Source organism: Cervus elaphus, chromosome 7, assembly GCF_910594005.1.
Source record: "Cervus elaphus chromosome 7, mCerEla1.1, whole genome shotgun sequence".
In the NCBI taxonomy this organism is placed as follows: domain Eukaryota; kingdom Metazoa; phylum Chordata; class Mammalia; order Artiodactyla; family Cervidae; genus Cervus; species Cervus elaphus.
Genome location: NC_057821.1, coordinates 48,151,353 through 48,174,037, shown reverse-complemented (window position 1 = coordinate 48,174,037; position 22,685 = coordinate 48,151,353). Strand labels below are relative to the sequence as shown.

Below are 22,685 nucleotides of genomic sequence, written 5' to 3'. Positions count from 1 at the left end.
TGGTTTGAAGACGCTGTCTGAGTTTGCATAGGGAAGTGTGTTTTTTTTCTTCCAAGAAAATGGATAAAAGGGTTCTCTTTCCACTTGGGAAGTTCAGGTCAAGTTAGATGCAATCCAGTCTTTTGAATTTTGACCCAATCGAAACAGATTTTCCAAATGGCATTTAGAAACAGCTTTTCAGGCGGTTCCGTTTCCTTGCATCCTTTTCAAATTTTTAATGATTAACTGCATTTTCTTTCTTCCCGGTGGGTCTGCTGTGTGTTGTTGCTGAGGTGTGCCCTGCCAGCCCCTGCTTTCCTTTCCCTTGTCTCTGGGGCTCAGCAGCCTAAAACTGAGCTGACTCCTGCCCAGGATGGGATCAGCTTTGGCCGTAGGTAGAGGATAAAGATAGTATCACCCCTTTCGGTTTCCATGTTGGCTGAGAACAGCTGCAGCGCTTCGTATAGCTCTGAACTTAACATCTCATTCCAGAGTCACTGAAGTTTTTAGTTTTCTGCAAGCCAGGGCTTAACCACGGGGTTTTCACATTCAGACTCAGAGTCTCGAGTTTTCCTGTGAGAAACAGTTGCTTGTTTAGTTGAGTAATTTAAGAGAACAGAGATGATGGCGGGGGAGGGAGGAGACCATTTGTGTGTTCTCCAGAGACCCAGGTCCTTCCTCTCCTTCTTCACTTTCAGCAGTTTTAATTTGTTGAGGTCCTCTAGCAGAGGTGTAGATAATTGAAGTTAATCTTGAGTCAGGTCTAAACAAAAGGAGAGAGAACTGACCTGAAAAGGAGCAACTGAAGTCACACTAATTGAGTCACCGGGCCCTGCATGCAGATCTGCTGGGACCGGCTAACCTCGGGATGCGGTACCCATGCTCAGGGTGGGCCGCATTCCTCTCAGGAATGGCTGACTCCTGGGTCCCCAGTGGTTCCCGGCTGCATTTCACACTGAGGCGCATCTGGGTGAGAGTTGCAGAGTTCAGCCCTGGTGAAAAGAAAAAACATCATGAAAGCCATTTGGAGTGGGTTGGGCGTTTGGGGGTTTTTCTCTCCCCTCACAGACCTGGTGCCCTTGCTGTTTGTAGATAGCATACACTTGTTTACTGGTGAGGGGAGCAGCTACTTGTGCGAATTGGGCACCTGCTGGAAGAAACGTAACAGGCTTGCCGCAAATAGCAGGAATAAAAGATACAGCCACTTGAAATTTTCTCCCTTCCCCTTAGCCAGCTATCCAGAGTCGGAAACAGAATGCTGGACTCACCCTGAGTAGGAGGAGCGGGCTCCAGAGGGCCCCCAGCCCCTCTCCTGGGCCCATTCTTGTGGTCACGTGGTTGTAAAGACCTAAGCTAAGAGCACCCCCAGCCCCCCCAGCCCCGTTCAGCCACTGTACTCCGTCTTGCCACCTCTCTGGGGTCCTTGCTCCTAAAGCTACCAGTTCCCCTTTTCTCTTCCTCCTCCTTGTAGCATATGGCCTGCTGCCTGTTTTCTTGAGATTACTAATCCGCAGAGTGTCCGAGTGCCGCTTCGTGCTCGAGGTTAGGACCCTTCACCTCTGTGCCTCCTTCAGCTGCCCTGATCTCTCTCCCCGGGGGGCAGGGGGGGCGGGGGGGATTCCACGCCCTGTCATTGCCGACGCTTCCACACTCATTCCCCCTCCTGGGGACCTCATTCCTCCCAACCCTGGTTCTGTTCCATGTCTGTGGCTCAGAATGGCTGTTCATCATGCCCCATCCTGTACCTTCTCGCCTCTGAATCTCAGCTCAGCCGGCTCAGGCCTCCCTCCTCTGTGGAGGGGGGATCACACCTGCACTCCGGAGCCCTGATTTCTCACCCTGGTACCAAGACCCTCCCTTCTCACCCACTCCATTTCTTCACTTGCCAAGTGTCTAAAAAATAGTTGAGCCCAACCCCCTAAACAGTTGAAAACTTCTTCCAGGAAGTTTGAGCCTGTGGCCAGAGTGACTTCCTGCTCAGCTCCCTCTGCTCGGCGGCGTGATCCAGGCGGCCTCCAGGTCTCTGCAGTTCTTTGAAAGGCATTCAGGTTTATCTTTCCCTCTCTGTTCCCTTTGTTCCCATTTCCAGTCTGGTCTCCCTCCCTTGCGGTCCCATACCGTGTTCAAACAGGTTTCTTTAAAACTCTGACCTCATCATCTCGTGCACGCCCCGAGCCCCGAGTCCCGATTCCCGAGCCCACACCCGCTGCTGGCCCGGCCTGGCGCCCCCAGCTCCCTGTGCAGGCAGGAGCCGGCTCCCCGCCTCCTCGTGGTCCTTTCTGGGTATCAGCTCCCCCATCCTCTCTGCCACCTTGGACACTCCTCCACTTAGACGAGCCAGTGGTATTTCTGGACTTAGAATGAGTGTTGCATAGGCAGCTCTGAGTTCTCTTACCTTCTCAGAGCCCCTTCTTTGTTCTGCTCATCCAGGTGCTAAGCTCCGGAGCGCCTCTTCTCCCCTCCCCCCGCTGTCCCCCCACCTGCCCTCCCCAGTCTCATAGCAGATGGATAGTTACTAATTGAGGGAACAATCATCAGGAAATATTTATGGGCCTTAGGTGGAGTATTTTTTCCCCACCACCTTTTGAAGGGAGATTGCAGGTCTCATTTGTTTATTTTTACAGACAGGTTTTTTTTTTTAACCTCTGACAGCTTGAAGGTCAGGAAAAAATGGGTTAGTTTTCACCTTCAGAGGAGACATAAGAAAATAAGGACCAAGCCAACACTGCCCCCCCCCCCCACCTTCTAATCACACTCACCATGGTCCCTTTCCCCTGGCCGTGACTCTCGAGGTTTACAGCGGATATAATCCTCCCTTTTATAGCCAATTTATTTTACTTATGCATTGCAATTGACACAAGGACTACATAGAGGGAATCAGTTTTAATTCTTGGTTCCTATTTAAAAGGCTCACTAACGCCCCCGTTACCTTTTGTTAATTGCAAAACAAACATCCTCCAGAAGACCACCCTCTATTCTGGGACTCCTTTGAGATTCCCAGGAATTGTTAATACTTGGGTCACACTTACACCTATACATGGATCTTAGAACAAACCTCCTCAATGCCTTCGATGGCCTAGAGTTGGTGATAATAGGCACTGTTTTAACCTAATGGCATCAGGAAACTAACTTGGTTCCATCGGTTATTTCTGGAATTGCAGAAACAGAACAAAAGCATGTAAACACAGTGATACAGACAGGGCTCACAAAGACCTCTCCCCCGCCTAAAATTTAACTGTTCATAGCAAGCATTAGGAGTGTGTTGGGGGAATTGATGTCACTAACTTTTACTGAGTTGTTGTCATGTATCAGACACTATTTGAAATGAATTGCATGGTTAATCTCATCTTCAGAGGAAAAAGGAAGGTTTGAAAATCTGGTCAAATTGATGGACTCTTCCCCGTGCCGGCCCCAAATGATACCATGTCAGTTTTACATAGTTTCAAGGGTATGAGTCTCGCACTTGCCTGTGGAGCGCAGCTCATCCACCCGAGCACATCACCCCTACTAGGGGGCCCATAATAGGCCTAGGTTTCTAGGATAAACTAAACAAAAGCCTACTGTGTGCTGGGCCCTGGGCTTCAACTAAAGATACGTCGGAAGGGAGAAAGAGAGGGAACAGTTTCACATCTTAAAAAGAATGCAGTGGGATTTCTTTCTTTCTTGTATCTTAAAAAAACAACCTTATAAAAATCAAATTTACAGTGACATTAAATTATACTTTTATTTATTTTACTTTTATTTTTAAAGAATCACTCTAGTCCCATGACACCGTCTCATTTCAGGTTGCCTCTTCCAGGCTTTATCTGTGAATGTAACATAGAATGCCTGAATGTCCTAGGTTGCTTTTTAACCTTGGTCTAACTTACAAACATTTCCCCGTGTTTTCACACGTTGACCTTCACATGTGAGGTGGGACCAGGCCTGAGCAGGTTTTGGGTAGATGGGGCAGGGAGCTGGTGACTCACCTAGAAGAAGTCCGCCTGGCTTAGGAGATGTCCTTCTCTTGTTGGTTTCATGGGTTATTTCCCTTAGTACATTGAAGCTCTGATAAACCCTGGGGAGAATGAAGAATCATAGTAAAGAAGTTACCTCTGGGGTCAGCTCACTGCCCTCCCGTGCCTGACAGTTAAAGCCATACATGATGGTCTTTATTCCTACTTTAGGGCTTGAAAGGGCTTCTCTGGTGGCTGAGATGGTAAGGAATCCACCTGTGATCCAATGCAAGAGACCCAGGAAGATCCCCTGGAGAAGGGAATGGCAACCCACTCCACTGTTCTTGCCTGGAGAATCCCATGGACAGAGGAACCTGGCAGGCTACAGTCCATGGGGTTGCAAAGAGTCAGACATGACTGAGTGATTTCACTTAGGGCTTGAAAACCCTGGGAAGCAGATGAATTAAGGACTCCAATCTAGTAGCTCAAGCTTACTGGAGAAAAAGAGTACCATAGATCTACACTGTCCAGTACAACAGCCCTCCAACAACACGTGGCCCTTTAAATTTAACTGAAGTGAAAATTTACAGTTTAGCCCCTTAGTCACATTAGCCTCATGTCATGTACTCATGGGCCTTGCATGGCTCAAGGCTATGAGACTAGACAGCAAAAAAGGTTCTTTTCATCTTCGGACAGCGCTGCTCTAGACCATATTGATTCAGTGAAACGTTCTACCCAGCACCTAATCTTACAGGCTAGGCTCTTGGAAAGAGAAAGAAGGATGGGTCTTGTTGGTCTCTTGTTTTATATTTGGTAGAGTTTTGTGTAGACTTGTAATGTGTAAGGCAAGGCTTTTAAGGCGCTCCTTTCCACACCAGCGGCCGATTTGACAGTGAATGCCTCGTGTATAGCTGCATATGTTAACGTATTCCACTCCCCACAAGTGTTTCATCTTCCTGTGCCTGGCAGCTCCCCCTTCCTCCCTGCCTCCCCTCCTTGCTCACCTCCTCCAGAACCTTCTCCTTTTTTCCGTCTGCTCCTTTCTGGCTAGGGACAGTCTTTGGTTTTCTTTTAAACAGAGTCCCTTGCTTAATCCTGCTACCCAGTAACCAGTCCCTTCCTGCTGTATTCTCTTTGTTCTCTCCTGTGCTAGGAATTTCTCCTACGTGAAGCTAACTGCCGTGTGGCTCCCTGACCTTCACCCTCACTCCCCACAGCCAGGTTGGTTCCTTGGGGATGTTTTCCTGGCACCCCCGCCCCCCAACCACCCCCGTTCCTCAGGTCTGTCCCTAGACTGCATTGCAGTAGCTTCCTGACTGGGTTATATGCTCTGATCATCAATTTTTAAAACTGCTGCCAAGTTTTTGAAAATATGGTTATGATTATTTCATCCCACAGGTTTCTCTTTGGGTTTTTTTTTTTTAAAGAAGAGGGGTGGGGTCTTCAGTGGGTTCCCACAGCCACAGGGCAAAGTTCACCACTGTGAGCTGGAGCCGTGACCCCAGCAAGGTTGTGCTCGTCCTCCGTGCTTCCTCTTTTGCACAGTGGGCTGGTGCAGCCCCAGGACTCCCAAGGGTTTTGTTTGCCGGGGCAGAGACTGAAGGCAGAGCTTTGGCAGTTACACAGGGGATTGCCATTTTTTTCTTATGCCAAGTAAGGGCATTAAAAAAAATGTCTGAACCATCTACTGTCTTTATCATTTCCTCTTAAACGAGGGCATTTTAACCTAAAAAAAAAAAGAATACATTTGAGCATTGTGAGAATCTCAGTGAATTGCCTGACTTTCCTTGTTTCGCCGGGGAAGCGTGAAAACGCAGGCCTGTAGGGGCTGGTGCCCTCCACGTTCTCTGGGGTCGCCATGCTCTCCCCTCGTGCATGTCCTTCCAACGGGGACGCCCTGTCTTCTGGGGCTGGGTGTTCCCACGCGCTCACTTCCCTCACACTTGATGACCTACCCCTGGAGAGCCCTGCAGCCTTTACAGCCTTCGACTCATCATCCATTTTCCCTGGGATGCAAATCAGTCTGTCTTGTCTCCTCCTGTCTCCCAGCTCTTGGGGCTTCTCACACCTGGAACCTGAGTAGAATAATGTGAGACTAATGTGTGAGAGCGCGCATCCTTCCATGTCAGGGTTTCACAACGAGACCCAGTCTTGCCTTACATCTCGGGCACAAAAATAGTATAGCGCATCTAACTCATTTTAACCCCCGCAAGGACACGCATTTTCTGTGCATTTGGCCAGGCCTCTCTCTTTTTTTTTTTTTTAAATGAAACCTGTTTGGTGACTGAGGACGTAGACATGATAAGTGCGAGAGTTTTAAGGCCTGGCAACTCTGATGGATTTTTGTTTTTCTCTTCAAGCTTTAAAAAAATTAAAACAACATTTGCCTGATGTTGTCAGTGAGAATGATATTTGACTGTACATGTGGGTTGTACGGGATGTGTGACTAGCACCAACTGCACGGTCCTTTGAAAATCTTGGTGTAAGGCTGGCGGGACTAGAATTACTTTGCATATCTGTCTTCCAAACTCTGGGCCCATCACAGGGCTCTTGGCTGATGGAGTGAAGAAAGCCGTCGCCACAATTAGTAGGTGCTTGTGGGTGAAGCCTTTGAAAGGGTTATACTCTGGCTCCAGCACAGTATTAGGGGTTAACTGCAAAGAATAATGAGACACTGAGGTCTCCCCCACACACCCCCCCTACCCTCCCCATCTTTCCTGTGGACGGCGTTTTCACTGCAGCCAGGTACCAACTGTATAGTCTATTAGGCCTTTCCCCCCGACCCTTAGGAAAACTCTGTTTCCAGATTGGAAACCTGCCAAGATGTCCCTGGCCTCTCATATAGTTTTGGAAAACTGTCAGTTACAATTCTGATCTGTTCAGTAACCAGGGGGCCACTCTCTTGAGTTACATTTTGACTTCTGCGTTTTCCTTGTGGGGCTGGCAGAGCATGAAATCGGGTTTGTGTGAACATGTGCGTGCCTGGGTGCAGTGGACTGCGTTTTCCTTCCAGAACTGTAATGAAGCATCTCCACAGAGCTTTGAAAAAGTTTCCTCGGGCATATTCAGGGAGCACGATAGATGCCGTTGTTTCGCAAGTTTTCTGTTTTCTTTGTCTGTACAGGTTGTTCCTCACTTCATGGCTGGGAGGAAATTGAGGATGTGGAGCGTTTGCTGTTTGGCCGGTGGGGCTGGCTCCTATCCTCAGTCGGGCCAACGACCCGGCCCAGTCCTCTGGCTACAGGAGAGGGGCCCGCTGGGCGCAGCGCGGCCACTCCGGTCTCCGTAGACATTTTTACTCTTGGTATCTAGGCTCAAAAAAAAGAGATCCTGAAAGTGCCGGCTCCCTCGTGGAGCATGGGCATGGGAGCTGGTGTCAGGGTTTAACGCTCATTTGCCACCGTCTTCCCCACGGCCTTGCCTGTGTCACCACTCCTTGGCCTCTCCCACCCAGCCCTCTCACCTCCAAGACCGGGAGGGGCTGGGGGTGTTTGCTTACTAGGCCAGGAAGTTTTTCCTTTTGTTCTTAATTGGCTCCTGAAGGATTCCTCATATCCCAGAAGGGAACTCTGGGGGACCGGTTCAAACATCTGATCTTATCGTCCCCAGAACCTGTTAACTTCACACATGCTGGTGTGATGCCAAGAAAGTGGAAGTCCTGGCCTTGAACTCAGGGAGCCAGGGCCCTCTGTGCTCTGGAGGGTGCACGCCCTCTGGTCGTCCCAGCCTGGAAGTGGCACACAGCCCCACATCCACCTTCACTCTTAAGAGGTGGAGTTTGGGCCCGGATAAATCACGGGCACTCCCGAGCATGAAGCAGGTGGAAGTCTTAGGAGACCAGGCCTGGGAACACCCAGGCGTCCTGGCAGACTTGAGTCTCCCAGGCGCGTCAGGCCTGGGAAGGCTGTCAGAGGTCACGGCCTGTCCTCGCTGTGCAGAGGAGAGGTCTGGGTGTCCCAGGCTGCTTGCTTATTAACGCAGGGAAGCACGTGGTGTGCTGCCTGCGTTCCAGTGATTAAAGGATGTTATTAAATACTCCTGAATTATTTTAATAATAGCAGTGTAAACGCAGACATTAACTGGAGCTACTGTAGCTAACTTCTGGGCTTTCTGGACGTGGATGAAGAGAGGCCCTTAGTTTAGCTGTGGACAGAAAGCACATGTGTGTGTGAGCCTGGGAAGTGAGTTCTCCTTGGAAGCCGCCACCTCTCCCACTCGCAGGCCTGGGGAGGGCTAGGCCCCCGCACTCGGAGGCTTTTAAAGCTGGAACTGAAATGGATGTTGGGTGGGTGTTGCTCGGCACGGTTCCAGGGTTTCGGAGGCCAGTCATACTTTGAACGAGTCAAACAGCCCCTCTCAGCGAGCTGCAGGAAACCCAGTGCTGGCTTCGTGCAACAGCACGGGCAGGTCAGCGGGAGATAAAAGGCCGGGACTGTTGAGGCGAGTCCCCGCCTATCGCCGGCTGGCAGACTGTGGAGGGAAGATAAAAGGGGGATAGCAGGGATGTTCTTTCTGAGCAGCATGAGGGGGCCTTTATCACAGGCACGCAAGTCGAGCCAGGGGTGCGTGGGAGACCCTTAGCCGTACACTCGCACGTGGGTTAGAGAGCTCTCCGGGAGAAGCCCGAGAGGGCTTCCCGAACACACTGAGGTCAGGTGTGTGTCACGGGAACACGGGCAGCGGCCGGGCTTCTTCAGCCACAGCGGTCCTAAGTCTGTAGTGTTGGTAGCTTAAGTGGGCGTTAGCCAGGGCTTCCAACTGCTGGTGGAGGTGTGGGACCCACAGGAGGGCCTGAGCAGACAGCAGACCCCGAGGGAGTGCCCGAGGCCACAGCGTGCCCTTGACTTCTTTGCTGGTCTCTGGGCGGGCCGGGACCCGGGCCGAAGGGAGGAGACCTGTCCGACGGGCGTTGATCTCCCCTTTGAGGTGTCCCTTCCTGTCCCCTGTCACTTTGGGGAGGGCTCGGGGCTTGCAGAGGGGTAGTGGCTTTCTCAGGGTGGGGCTTGTGAAATGTGACCGCCGCCTTGAAGAGCCGGGGCCTGGGCAGCGCAAGCTCAGGCCGCTGCAGAGGAGGACGAGCTGTTGGCCCGTCGTGACTGGCTCAGAGCCGCGGGGCCAGGGCCTCAGCCCTCTGTGTCGGTTCAGTCAGACGCCCCAGGAAGTGCAGTTGTCATGAGCTGGTCACCCTCCTGGCTGCGGGGGGAAGCACCACCGGACTACCCAGGCGCCTCTGCCCAGCAGCTCTTTAAAGCTGCGGGCTGGAGGAGGGGGACCGCACCCCAGGGTCCCCTCTCCTGCCGGGAGCCGCTTTGGGGTTTGCTCATTTTACGTGAAGAAACACCATTTGTTTGCTAGTGTTTTTGGTTGGCTGGCCTGTGATAAACACATATGAGCTTCATATATCTCAAGAGTGTTTGTTTTTCTTTGTAGACAGAGTAGTGAATAATTTTCTTAGAGGCAAAGTAGAAGGGAGAATGGCCGCCCATGAGGAGACCCCGCGGGCAGTCCTCCGAGCCACTGGGTGCCTGGCTCCGTGGGTCGGAGTCATTCTCAGCTTGTAATGTCCCTTACCCACTGTGGGACGGGGACCCCAGCTGACCGCCGGGCCGCCGGCGGGCGGGAGAGGGAGGAGATGTGACCTCCACTGCCCCTGAGCGTTTCCAGCCGTACTTGTCTCTTCCACAAAGTCACTTGGGTCTTCTAAGGGGCGTCGTGCTGAGCCCCCCTACCCCCACCCCCACCGAATTCTGGGAATGTGCAGTCAGACCCAGGGTTAACCACCTGCCTTGGGGCGCTCAGCTCGCCTCCAGCTCCTTCCCCCTCGAGGGAGAAGCGGAGAATCCTGTTTCTGAAGCTTGACCCTTTACCGAGCCTGTGGGAGAGGAGCGCCCAGCTCGGGGCCTATGAAAGAGTTGCAGGATATTGCCTAAAACTCCCTGCAAACTGCTTCTGAACTTTACCCCAGCTTCCTCCCCGACTGAAGCCTCCGAGCCCTGGTCAGAGGAGTGTCCAAAACAGCCCAGGCGCTCCCACCCAGCTGCTGAGAGGCAGGCAGGCTGCAGGCTGGGTGTCAGCTGCCCCGAGGCCGGGCGCTCCAGCCGCGTGGGGAGAGGCAGCACAGGGTGGGCAGAGCCGGGCGCAGACTTCCCCGATTAAGCATATGTGAGGCCAGCCAGGATTTGTTTCAGCGGCGACCTGAAGCCGGAGGCGTTTTCTTTCCGGCTGGCCACACAGCCCCTCAAGCTGGCAGCAGCTGTTCCTCTCCTAATTGTGGATGGGGTTGCATTTGTGATAAGCTAAATTATATTTATATTTCATTGTTAAACTTAGGGGCTGGAGCAGAAATTTTTTTTTTAAGATCAGCAAACTGGGCCTTGCCCGCCAAGTGTTAGCAATCCAAGAGGGCACGGCCGCCATAGGTGCTGGAGGGGCTGGGGGGGTCAGCCCCGGGCTCAGCTAACCTGGAATGTCGGGGCTGCTGTGAGCAGCTCATAGGAAGTGCCGTGCTGTTTGTAAAGTGTTTTAGTTAATATTCCTCTGACTGATTTCTGTAAAGTACGGAGGGCTCGTATTACTAGCTTCGTTTTCCAGATGAGAGAACTGGGAGTTGAAGTTGCTCCACTGGTGGCAGGCCATGTCCAGTGCAAGGCTGGGGGCTGCCCAGCGTGTGCTGTTTGGGCTGTTGTGCATCCTTCTGTGCCTCACAGTGGGATGAAGAGGGGGCTGTCCTCTTTGAAGCACTGTATCTGGAAGTCGGAAGGCTCATCTGACATGGTCTCCCGCCCCCCTGCAGGACTGGGTTGTGGTTATCCACCCTCTGCTTGATTACTTCCAGAGACTGCAAGCTCATGACTTTACGGGGCCTCTTTCCATCTGTGGGCAGCTCTGGTTGTTCAAAGCCCTGGTATAAGGAATGATGGAATTCCAACCAGTTCTTCTGTGCCTCCCACCCAGACCAAGTTCCTGTTGTGGTGGACACAGGGGTAGAGTGTGTGCCTCTCCTATGCGCCAGGCCTTCAGGTGTCTCCAGTTCGTTCAGCCATTTTCCCCCTTCACTTGGTTTCCCAGTACTCTAGTTTGCTAACCACCTTCTCCAGATGATTTTTCCATGATGCTTTTTCTGGCATTGGAAAGTGCAAGAATTTCAGAGTCAGACAACTGGTCTAGAATCCTGGCCCCGTCCCTGCAGAGCATTCATTACCTGATACAGCTTGGGGAAGGATTAAATGTATGCAAAGTACCTACCACTGTTTCTGGCCCAGAGTTTATGCCCCAGTAGATAAATGTTGTTCTTGTTGTTTAGTCATGTTGCAGAGTCACTAAGACTCTTTGTGACTCCATGGGTTGCCCCACGCCAGGCTTTCCTGTCCTTCACTGTCTCCCAGAGTCTGCTCAAATTCATGTCCGTTGAGTCCCTGATAACCATCCAACCGTCTCGTGCTCTGCTGCCCTCTTCTCCTGCCTTCAATCTTCCCCAGCATCAGAGTCTTTCCCAGTGAGTCAGCTCTTCATATCAGGTGGCCAAAGTGTTGGAGCTTCAGATGCAGCGTCAGTCCTTCCAATGAATATTCAGGGTTGATTTCCTTTAGGATGGACTGGTTTGATCTCCTTGCAGTCCAAGGGACTCTACCAGTACCACAATTCGAAAGCATCAAGTCTTTGGTGGTCAGCCTTCTTTATGGTCCAACTATCACATCTGTACATGACTACTGGAAAAACCACAGCTTAGACTGTATGGACCTTTGTCGGGAAAATGACGTCTTTGCTTCTCAATATGCTGTCTAGGTTTGCCATAGCTTTCCTTTCAAGCAGGTGCGTGTGTACTCAGTTTTGTCTGAGGTTGTTGATATTTCTCCTGGCAATCTGGATTCCAGCTTGTGATTCATCCATCCAGCATTTCTCATGATGCACTCTGCATATAAGTTAAATAAATAGGGTGACAATATACAGTCTTGTCTTACTCCTTTCCTAACTTTGTACCAGTCAGTTGTTCCGTATAAGGTTCTAACTGTTGCTTCTTGACCTGCATACAGATCTCTCAGGAGGCAGGTCAGGTGGTCTGGTATTCCCATCTCTTTAAGAATTTCCACAGTTTGTTGTGATCCATGGAGTCTAGTTTTTCCCATAGCCCAGTGAAGCAGAGGTGTTTTTCTGGAATCCTCTGTTTTCTCCTATGACCCAGCAGATGTTGACAGTCCGACCCTCCGCCTTTCCTAAACCCAGCTGGGACATCTGGGGTTCTCAGCTCCTGCACTGCTGAAGCCTGGCTTGAAGGCTTTTGACCCTAACCTTACTAGCTGTGAAATGAGCCTAGTTGTTTGGTAGTTTGAGCGTTCTTTGGCATTGTTTTTCTTTGGGATTAGAATGCAAACTGATCTTTTCCAGTCCTGTGGCCACTGCTCAGTTTTCCAAATTTGCTGACATACTGAGTGCGGCACTTTAACAGCATCATCTTTTAGGATTTGAAATAGCTCAGCTGGAATTCCATCACCTCCGCTAGCTTTGTTTGTAGTAATGCTTCGTAAGGCCCACTTAATTTCACACTCCAGGATATCTGGTTCTAGGTGAGTGACCACACCATCATGGTTATCTGCGTCATTAAGACCTTTTTTGTATGGTTCTTCTGTATTTTCTTGCTGCTTGTTCTTAATCTTTTCTACTTCTATTAGGTCCTTACCAAAAAGCTTCCTTTTTGCCTCAGACGTGAAGAATCTGCCTGATGCAGGAGACCTGGGTTCGATCCCTGGGTTGGAAAGATCCCTTGGAGAAGGAAATGGCAACCCACTTGAATATTCTTGCCTGGAGACTCCCATGGACAGAGGAGCCTTGTGGGTACATTCCATGGGGTTGAAAAGAGCCAGACAATAGATAATACCCCATTATTAGAGAAGGGATCCTGTGAAACACAGGTCACTGGATAAACACTAGGCTTGTGACATACTCTGACTAAAACCCTATTTTCTCTTTTAGCAATAGCTTTCTTTTCTGTCTTATAAATTCCTCAGCCAAGGTAACTTGTGGAGGCCTCTCCCCACCCTTTCTGATAAGCCATCAGAGCAGATCTGAGAGTGGGTGGGTGGGGTGGAGGCTCCTAGACCATATCCCCTGCAGGTCCTCTTGTGAGCTGTCTCCTGCCTTAGGGAAGACCCTGCCTTGCCCTGCCCCAGGGGTAGGTGAGCATGCTCTGGGTCCTCTGTCCCTCTGCTCAGCCCGAGGGCTCCCCCACCTCCCATCTCAGCAGCTTCCTTGTGGAGCAGAGCTCCATACAGGTTTCTGCCAAGTTGGGCAAGAAGGTGATGAAATACTAGATCCTTGAGGCCAGGAAAAGACTGGCTCACCTGGGGAGAGGGACAGAGCTGTGCCCGCGGGCCGCCAGGCCCCTCCCCATAGAGAGGCCCCTGGGAGCGAGTGGCTGCCAGGCCATGGCGGCGCCCCTCTGGGCTCTGGCAGCGGTGAGAGCATCCTGCATGTGGGGGGCGGGGTGAGGGGACCAGAGAGGAGCCCGCTCCTCACAGGAAAGGCCCCACGGAGGGGTGCAGGAAGGCGCATGGGTCCCACAGGACGGTTCCTGCCAGCATGGACAGGGACATCTCCCTGCCTTCCCCGTGGTTCATTGGTTCAGTAGTGAATTCACTCAGGCTCAACTTAGGTAAGTTTGGTGAGCAGGACCCAGTCTCCCCAGCCAACACACCTCCTTGCTGACAGTGTGTGTAATGTCGCAATTAAAACATTCAAGTGGTTTTTATTTTTAAAAGAGAGACTGTCCCTGTCCCTTAAGGCACTCCTTCCTCCCACATTTTCTTGGGCATTACAGTGTCTCTTGACATGAAGACAGCAGATGTTCCTTTTGAAAGGTGATATCAGCAGTCTCTGTTAGTCCTGGGCTCCACTGGGGCCCCTGACACCTGGGCGGGAAGGGGCAGGTACTCCAGGCTCTGGGGAAAATGTCCATTCCACTTTCCTCCCTCCACTGTGGGGTCCCATTAAGAGAGAACCCGCTGGAGATGCGAGCTCCTTCTGAGGCTGGGAGAGCTGTGAGGTTGCCCCCCGCCCCCACCCCTGCCAGGAGCCTCAGAGAAGGGAGGGACCTGGGGGGACCAGAGGTGTCCAGGCCGGAAATGGAGACCGGCTCCCAGCTCCCTGGAAGGAGGCTCTCCGGGGGGCACACAGGTTGGTGAAGGCTGTGGCTGCAGAGGGCTTTGAGGATCCAGAGCTGCCTGGGTGCCAGGCCGAGTGGTTCTGCTTTCTGTGCACTGCAGGCTGCCCTGCCCTGCCTGAAACGCACATCCCACTCGTCCCCTGCTCCTGCGGAAGCTAAAATAGGCCCTGCATACATCGATTTCTGATCCCTGTCCTCTCACCCTTTTTTTTTTTTAACAGAGTCATACCTGACTCTTTGCGACCCTGTGGACTATTGCCTGCCAGGCCTCTCTGTCTGTGGGATTCTTCAGGAGAGAATACTGAAGTGTGTTGCCATTCCCTCTCCAGGGAATCTTCTCAACCCAGAGATCGAACCCAGGTCTCCTGCATTGCAGGCAGATTCTTTACCATCTGAGCCACCAGGGGAGCCCCCAAATTATTTCTTTGTGGTACATAAAGCTAAAGCTAGGACTGGGGTGTGAGTCTCTCTGCTCCAGAGCCTGGAGTTTTGCTCCCAGGAGTGTGATAAACCAGGGCCTTCCTCCAGGTCGTCATAGAAAGAACGTTTTTCAGGGAGATCCTTCGCCTTTCTTCTAGAATCTGTGTGAAGCACTGGTTCTCGAAGCTGGATTGAACCCCCTGGGAGCCAGTACACAGGCTCCAGGGCAGTGGCCAGGCCTGGGAACCTGCCTGCCTTCTTTCTCTCAGTTTGATTGAGATGCAGTTGACACACAGCGCTGTGTGGATTTAAGGTGGACAGGGTCCTGACCAACTCCCGTGAACTGAGCATCTGCATCTCCAAGCACGGTCTGTGATGCTGCTGGACAGGGGGCCTCCGGGGTGGCTGTGCTGGAGGGCGGGCCAGGAGCTCGGCGGCTGCAGGGGACTGTGCGGCTTCCTTCCCGGGGTCCTGGTGCTGGTATGATCTGTGCGGTTCTCACTCTGCCATCTGCGCTCACCGTCTCCTGCCCTCCAGCACTGCCTCCATGTGTGAGGACTCGGGTCACTCTTCAGCCTGAGCTCTTGGTGTTTGGGTCAGTGGGACCCAGCCTCCCGGACAGGGTTGGGCTGTTGGGATTTCAGGAGCCTAGCGGCATCCTTCCAGTTGCCTGCTTGGAGAAGCAGGGTGCAGAATGTGGACCCCCGTCTCTGCACAGAAGGGGCCGTGCGTGGACATAGACTGGGATGCGGGTCCAGTCCTGCTCCTGCCAAGGACGAAGGTGGAAGCCCAGAGTGCCTTTTTCTTGCCTAGAAACGGGCCGAAGTGGGAGGTGGGCGCTGAGCCGCCTGGAGGGGCAGGGATGACTCAGAGACAGTTGTTAGAAGCTGGAGGACGTGACTGCAGGAGCGCATTTGGGCTCAGGCCTGCGCCGGGCGACGGGAGTGTGGCCAACAGACACGGAGCAGGGCCCAGAGTCTGGGTTCGCTCTGCTCTCCCACCGTGGTCTTGGGGGGCTCTCCGTGGGGCTCAGCCTCGCGGGGCTGCTGTTAAGAGGGTTAATGAGATGATGCACTCAGCCTGTGGCGAGCAGTGTTGAGAGTGTTCGCGTGTCAGAGCGTGTTCTCCGCTCTTATCATTAGTCCCGGTTCTAGTCTCTTAGTGTTGTGGGGGTCGAGTTTGGAGCCGAGAATTTTCCATCGCTGGGGATCAGGGAGGCTTGTGGTGACAGCGGCCCCTGGAGGATGGGGTTGAGGGAGGAAACCGCAGAGTGGGGCCCAATGGGCAGGAAGACCCGGAGGGAAGCGGGGCAGGTTCCAGCTCTCCATTAGAAGGAGACGTGTCGTGGGGGCAGAGCCCAGGAGACAGCTGGGGTGCGGGGTGGTGGGGGGGGCGCGGAGCGGAGGCCGCGTTCCCTCAACTCCAGCTCTGCTCTCTGGATCGTGGCCTGTGCCAAGGGGTGCTTCTGCTCCCCTCCCGCATGAGCGGGCCCACCCCCCTCCCCGGGAGGATGCAGGACTGGCTGGCGCGGCTGGCGGTGCCCTTCCGCACCAGGCGTGCGCCGGTCCTCTCTGAGGCTGTACGTGACGCTCCGCGGCTCCTTTGCTCCATTTGACCCAAGCCCAGGCCGGCGAGGGGGAGGGGCCGTGCACGGGTTGCCGCCCTACCCAAGGCACACACCGAACCCTTAGCCAAGAAACACATCAACTTCCTGGAACTCAGAGCAGTCATCGCAGCTGTCAGCCTTCAGAGCACACGCAAAGCTGTCCCGGTTAGAGGAGACGGTTTTGCCCCGAGCTCTACAGGCACGGCCTTGGTGCACAGCTTGCCTGGTTGGGTTTCATCCCAGCCTAGCCAAGACTTCCTGTGTCAGCTCATCCTGAGAGAGATGTGGTTGCTGCTAGTTAAGCCCCATCGTAGCCCAGAGCACTTTAGTCTCTGAACTCCTCTAAACTCACACTCATTTAGCCCATCCCGGGTCAGCCCGAACTGGCTGTTCCCACCAGAGGATCGGCCATCTCTGGTATCTGGACAAGCGGCGTCTTGGCCGCTGCCTTAAAGCTCCCCACCGTCTTGGTCTCAGGCTTCCGCTGTCATCTTCGGCATGCGCGCCTCCCCAGTCTCTCCTGGGGGCCTCAGGACAGATTGTAGATCTCACGCCGAGAACCCTGCGGGCTTGCGCAGGCTGGAAGCCTTGCTTCTGGACCGTCTTCCCTTTCATCTCTCATCTTTCCTGTGCTATCTCTTTGGACCTGGAGACAGGGTCCTTAATCTCCTCTTTCTGGCTGAGCATAGCAGGGTCCCTTATCTCCACAGGGGCTGGGGCCGGCCTGCCCCTCCCCGCAGCCCCAGCCTGGACCTCTGCTGGCTCCAAGCCACCCTGCCTCCCTGGGGTCTGATCTGGACAGAGCCTGTGTGGGGATGCGATCTGGAAATGCAGGCTCCTTCCCCAGAGCCGGGGACCCCACCTCCAGCTTCCTGGATTCCTGTCTCTAGGTACGGTCTCTCCTGGTGGGTCTTTTTTTTTTTTTCCCCCTTTTTTTGAGGCGGTGGTGATAGTAAGAGGTACCTTGAATTTCCTTCCAAGGACTGTCCTGTACTTTTCCACTCTCTGAGTTGTGTGAGTCCCTTAGGCCTGGTGGAACCCAAAACAAACAGGGTTTGTGACTCTTGCTAGTCAGCTTAATCGCACGACATTCTTGATATTCAGATCATTTACATCCAAGATCAGAGGCAGGGACTTCCAGGGTCAAGTCTGTGAGGTTGGCCTTCTCCTCTCCTTGGTTCCCCCGTGTGGATGGAAGAGGTTACTTGGTGGACTTTCAAAGTATCATTTTTAAGTGAGGGGAGGGAGAGGGTCCACATTTTAATGAGAATCTTAGTTATATTTTGGACAGTTTCAACTCCAGAGACCTGTCTCTTTGACATACGTTTTTATTCATTATGTGAAAAACTATAGTTCAAACTACAATTGGAAATCTTGGCAGTTTCTAGGGGAAAAAAAACCACAGAGCTATTCTCCAGATTTTCTTCCTGATAATATTTGCCATTAATAAAAACGAGTAACAATATAGGGAAACTTTGCTTGCTTTTCTTTTTTAAAACAGTTTGTAATTTCACCTTTAGGCATCTTTAAATTTAGATGGGTGGGGATGATCTGTTTTGTTTGTTTCTGAAACCTTATGGGAATTTTAATAAAATGGTCTTAATTCATATATATCAAGTAAAACCAAGATTCTCACCCTGCTTATTCAGGATGAGTTTCTGGGGTCCCTGATCCTTTTGATACTGAAGGAAAATGTTAGGTGTGGGGTATGTCCTTTTATGTGTAGAAGGGTCCATAATTTTCATCAGCTCCTCAAGGAGGGTCTTGCTCACAAGAAACACGGAGAGAATTACTGGGGTCGTAATAAGGGTTCCTCCAAGTTTACCGGGGATGAGGGGAGGTCTCTGGTCTTTCAGGGGCTGTCCCTGGGAGTTACTTGTTGCTTCTTTGACAATTTGTTCAAAATCCAAAGGCCTTTTCAAAAGAGAAGGGCACAAAGGAAAAGGATGGAGCCCTGAAGCAGTGAGGTGTGGAGAGAGAAGCTATTGTGGTGTCAGAAATCATTGAGCATCTGCTTCTGACCGGAAGCACTGCTGGGTTTCCAACCAGCCGGCGGACCGGTCCAGCGGGAGCCTGCTCACCTTAGGCGCTTAGTAACCGCGTGGACAATGAGAGTGAGATTCAGGGTGATAGCTGGGCGTGTGACGTGCCGGCCAGCTTTTCTGCAGGCGCTGCTCAGGGTTTGATAGAAGCGCATCGAGCAGACATTTCTCCAGCACTTGTCCATGTGGCAGCTGCTTCCCTCCTTTGCTCTGCCCGGTTTTGTCCTCTTCAGAGGCTGTTTCAGAGACAGAACGTGCTGGCTGGGTGGCTCTGGGAAGGTTACGTTCCAGGTTTCTCTAACTTTCCAGAGGGCCAGACACAGCTTTCTCCCGGATCAGGGATCTGAGACCCCTGGTGGCACCCCCCTGAGCCGACTTTCTCAGACCCTCAAAGGGTGTGTGTAATTTGAGTTTTCTGTGTCTCCCTTACAGAAAAGGAAAGATACACTTTAGGACACTTTCTCTATCCCGCAGGAAAAGGTGTGATTGTCACTCTTTTTTGTTAAGGGGCTGTTTAGTTCCACATGTTTTCCTTTCAGTTCTCTTCTCCTCTCCTCCTGTTTCTGACAGCACTGAGTGCTTGCTGTCTTTTCTTCTCCACCTTGAAACTGGTCATCCACCCTCACCTTCTGCCAGCACACCAGTAAGGTGCCCAGAGCTCCCCTGGGAGCCATTCCCATGTGGTGTTGCCCGCAACGTTGTTAGGCTGTGCTTTCGGGGCTCCTTCTCTCCAGGTCACACTTGATTCCAGTCGCTGTTGCTCATGTGGAGTTGACCTCATTGCTGGAAGCTTGTTTAGAAACACGAGGAGGGGAGGGGGATGCCTTGTTCCTTAGCTGGTGGCTCCCAGTGGTGCAAGTGCAGAACATGATGCAGGGCCAGGGCCCTCTCTGGCGTGGACCCTCTCTTAATGCCTCTGCTTCTTGTTTCTGTAGGTTGCTGCGCTCTGCTCCAGAGGCGGTGGCTTTGAGGCGTGACCCTGCCCACCCTCCGCCCCGCCAGCACCAGCTCCTCAGCAAGGAGGGCCCACTTGAGAAGACGAAGAAGACAGGTCAGTCTAACTTGATTGACTTTTCCTTGAGTCACAGTAACTTGGAGTGTTGTCTTCCTTCACGTCCCCACGTCCCCTTGGAGTGGTCCACCCTCTGCTTGGGGTCCTCCTGAGGCTTTGATGGAAAACCACAGAGAAACTGTCACTGTGGACTGCGAGTTTTCCCCGGGCTAGTGGCCTGGGGCGTGGGATGAGAAGTCTTGGGAAGGGTGCCGGGGCCCTGGCTCACGGGAAGCCATGCTGCAGGCACCCCTGCTCCCTGCTTCTCCTTTGCCACCCCCAGATTTGGACTCTGCGTTCAAAGCTAGAGCGCCAGTCCAGTCCACTTGGCCATGTCATAGAGATTTCCTTTCATGTCTGTGACTTGGGATCTCATCTGGGTTTCCAGTCCTCTCTGGTCCCAGATAAAGGAGATGATACTGGAATGGGGCCAGTGGTTTTTATTTTTTTCATTATGGCTATTATTATTATGTTTATTTGCAGTAATAGAGCAGATGTATAGATTGGTGTCGGGAGCAGAGAATGAAAATATTAGGACTGTAAATATTTATAAAGAAAAATGTGCTTTGTAAATGGACCTTAAACTGTTAATCCTGCCTTTCATCCCCTGAGATTGAGAATCAGAAGGTGTAGGTTGGTCAGTTGGGTCATTGCTCTAGTGTGGTCCAGGGTCAGGCGTGGGCAGGGAGGACTGACTAATTCTGGCTGCTGGCTTCTGGTTTAATGAGTGGATAAATGCACCTTAATATTAAGGTGGATTTGTTTTTTCTAACTGGGAACAATGAGCTACATTGTTTTACACCAGGTCCCTTCCATTCTTCCTGTTCCATCCTCCCCAAAGGAGAAGTCACGCTTAAGACACAAGCGCACACCTGGAGGAAGATCTTAGAAAAGATTTTCTATGCAGGCTGGCTTGGGTACTTCTGAAAGAGGTGCCAAGGATGAGTCCACTGACCATTTTCTTTTCAAACAGTGTAACTTGGAGTTTCATTTTGTTAATTGCACTTTCCGATCAGAGATGAGAAGGGTCTCTACTTTTTTAAAAAATATTACCATTTACTTACATTTGAACTAGGAAAAGGAAGTAAATGTCAGTGATCTCAGCGTCATCACTGGGCAGTGTCACACTTCACACTTTATCCCAAAGGAGGAAATAAATTTAGCAAATGTCTTCCTGTCCAGACAAAGTGGGAAACAGCAAATTTGCCTGACTTTTCTCATTTTCCAGTTGGGATGTAAGTGCTTGCAACTTTCAGTCCGTAGGTTGGTGAGCAGTTGTGACTGTTGCTGGGTTTTCTATACTTAGGGCATTTACGTAGTTTTCAGGGAAGGTTTCTTTGTCATCTTAGTGGTTGTGACAGAAATTCTTACCAGCACTTTAACTCTTCTTGGTGAATATATTTTCATTAATTTTCTTGTTGACTGTTTCCCTTCTGTCCCTTTTTTTTTCCCTACTCAGTGAAAGATTTAGACCATGTTGTTTGTAACTTCTAATTTTATGTTGATCTGAAAGGTGCTTGCTTAAATCTATTCCTGATCTGAAAAACTCTACATTTTTCTTCTCTAAGTGCCATAATAGGACAAAAGCAAGATCTGTCTTGAAACTATCCCACTATAAATGGTAGAAAGGTTGAGATAATTTTTACTGACATAATTACAGTAAAGAAGATTTCTAGTCATTTATGATGTGATGTATATTAAAACTATGGTGGGGGCGGGGGGACTTCCCTGGTGGTCCAGTGGCTGAGACTTCGCACTTACAATGCGAGGAACCTGAGTTTGATCCCTGGTCCGGGAATTAGATCCCACGTGCTGCAGCTCAGCACAGCCAAATAAATAAGTATTTTAAAAAACAAACCTCTGGGCGATATATATTTAAAAGAACGAGAGGGTTTTAGTATAGAAGGTGCACCTTACATGATTCAAGGAAATAATTGTACACTGACTAGATTACAATTCTAGGCAACTGATGACACTTCCGTTAGAAATCCTTTAAGAAAGAAAATGAGGTATGTGTGTGTATACTTCCTTGTGTGCACATGTGTTGAATGTTTTTTCCTAGAGAGGAATTTCCCAAATGAACTTTCAAAGACAGTCAGAATGGCAAGTTTTGAAGCACAGTTTTTAATAAGTTTAAATGGTCTTCCATATGGGAGAAGCTTCATGGAAAGACAACAGCTTTGGGGCTGAGGGGCTTGTTTTGTTTTTTTGTTTGTTTTAATTTTGGACTGAGGTTTCCTTTCCCTCTTTTAATGTGGAAGATATAAGGGTGAGGCTGGATCAGTGGTCTTAACAGTTGTGTGTTTGGCAGTTGGTCCTTTTACTTAGCATTTGGAAAACCATTAGGTTCATATCTTCAAGATATCTGGGGCTTCCCAGGTGGAGCTAGTGGTAAAGAACCTGCCTGCCAATGCAGGAGACACAAGAGGTGTGGGTTCCATTCCTGGGTCAGGAAGATCCCCTGGAGGAGGGCACAACAACCCATTCCAGTATTCTTGCCTGGAGGATCCCATGGACAGAGGAGCCTAGGGCGCTACAGTCCACGGGGTCGGAAAGAGTCGAACATGACCGAAGCAACTTAGCACGTACACACACATGCTCTTCAAAGTGTCTACTAACAAGGAAGGCAGATTTTGTCTCTTGACAAGGAGCATGCTGTTGCTGAGGTTCTCTTTGGCTCTTGGGTAGGGTTTTCGCTTGGGGCTTCTCAGCTGATGGCCCAGCAGTCGTATGAAGCCATCAGACGGCGTTGCCAGTCGTGTCCCCAGCCTCTCCTGCTCTGCTGCCGGACACGTTTGCGGCTGCTCCAGGAGCTCCCATTTGTCATATCCTACCTGGGTCACTTCTCGTAGAGGCGGAAGGGGAACCGCAGAAAATCATGTTCTCTCCAGGGCTGCTCATGAGTATTCACTTTGATCCTGAGATCATGAGCTTGATCCCTGAGGCAGCTGTGGACTTGCGGAATTTAATGCACACTGGAGGATAGCAGGGTACGTGGGCAGAGAGAGTCCTCCCAGATGAAAGAAGGGAAATGGGTTACCTGGAGACTTAACTTCCTATAGCCAGTAATACTTGTGTGAAAGAAGCATGGCTAGAAGAGGCCTGGAGAGGTGAAGCTGGATGCGTCCGGGGGCTGTAGTGTTCCCTGCAGTCATCCTGCCATATTACCAGGTTTTTTTAAGGTCCATCCTAGACACTGAGTCTTTCGCAGATTCCTTCACTGCCTTATCTTTGGTCAGTTTTAGGAGGAGGCGGGACACAGGTCAGGTGGGAGTCTGAGACTCCTTGTGGGGGACAAGGGTAGAGTGTGAAATAAAGTTCGCTGTTTGTGGACAAATGTGAGCTTAGAAAATAAAATACCACAGAATCGTTTTGGCTATTGGGAGAGAGGGGACGACGCTGTAGGGAACATCAGTTAAGGATGAAAAACAGCCGCAGAATGTGGTTTTTGGAAGAAAAAGAAGACTCAGCCATCTCCTCCCGTACTGTCCCC

General features: G+C 51.3%; 1 protein-coding gene across 3 annotated transcripts in view; it reads left to right on the top strand.

Moving 5' to 3' along the window:
• Window positions 1–22,685, top strand: part of RREB1 (ras responsive element binding protein 1) — a 121,297-nt gene that overhangs the window by 40,864 nt on the left and 57,748 nt on the right. For all 3 annotated transcript variants that reach the window (XM_043908595.1, XM_043908596.1, XM_043908593.1), the window contains exon 2: window positions 19,077–19,192. The gene's annotated coding sequence lies outside the window, so the exon portion shown is untranslated. The remainder of the gene's footprint in view (window positions 1–19,076; window positions 19,193–22,685) is intronic.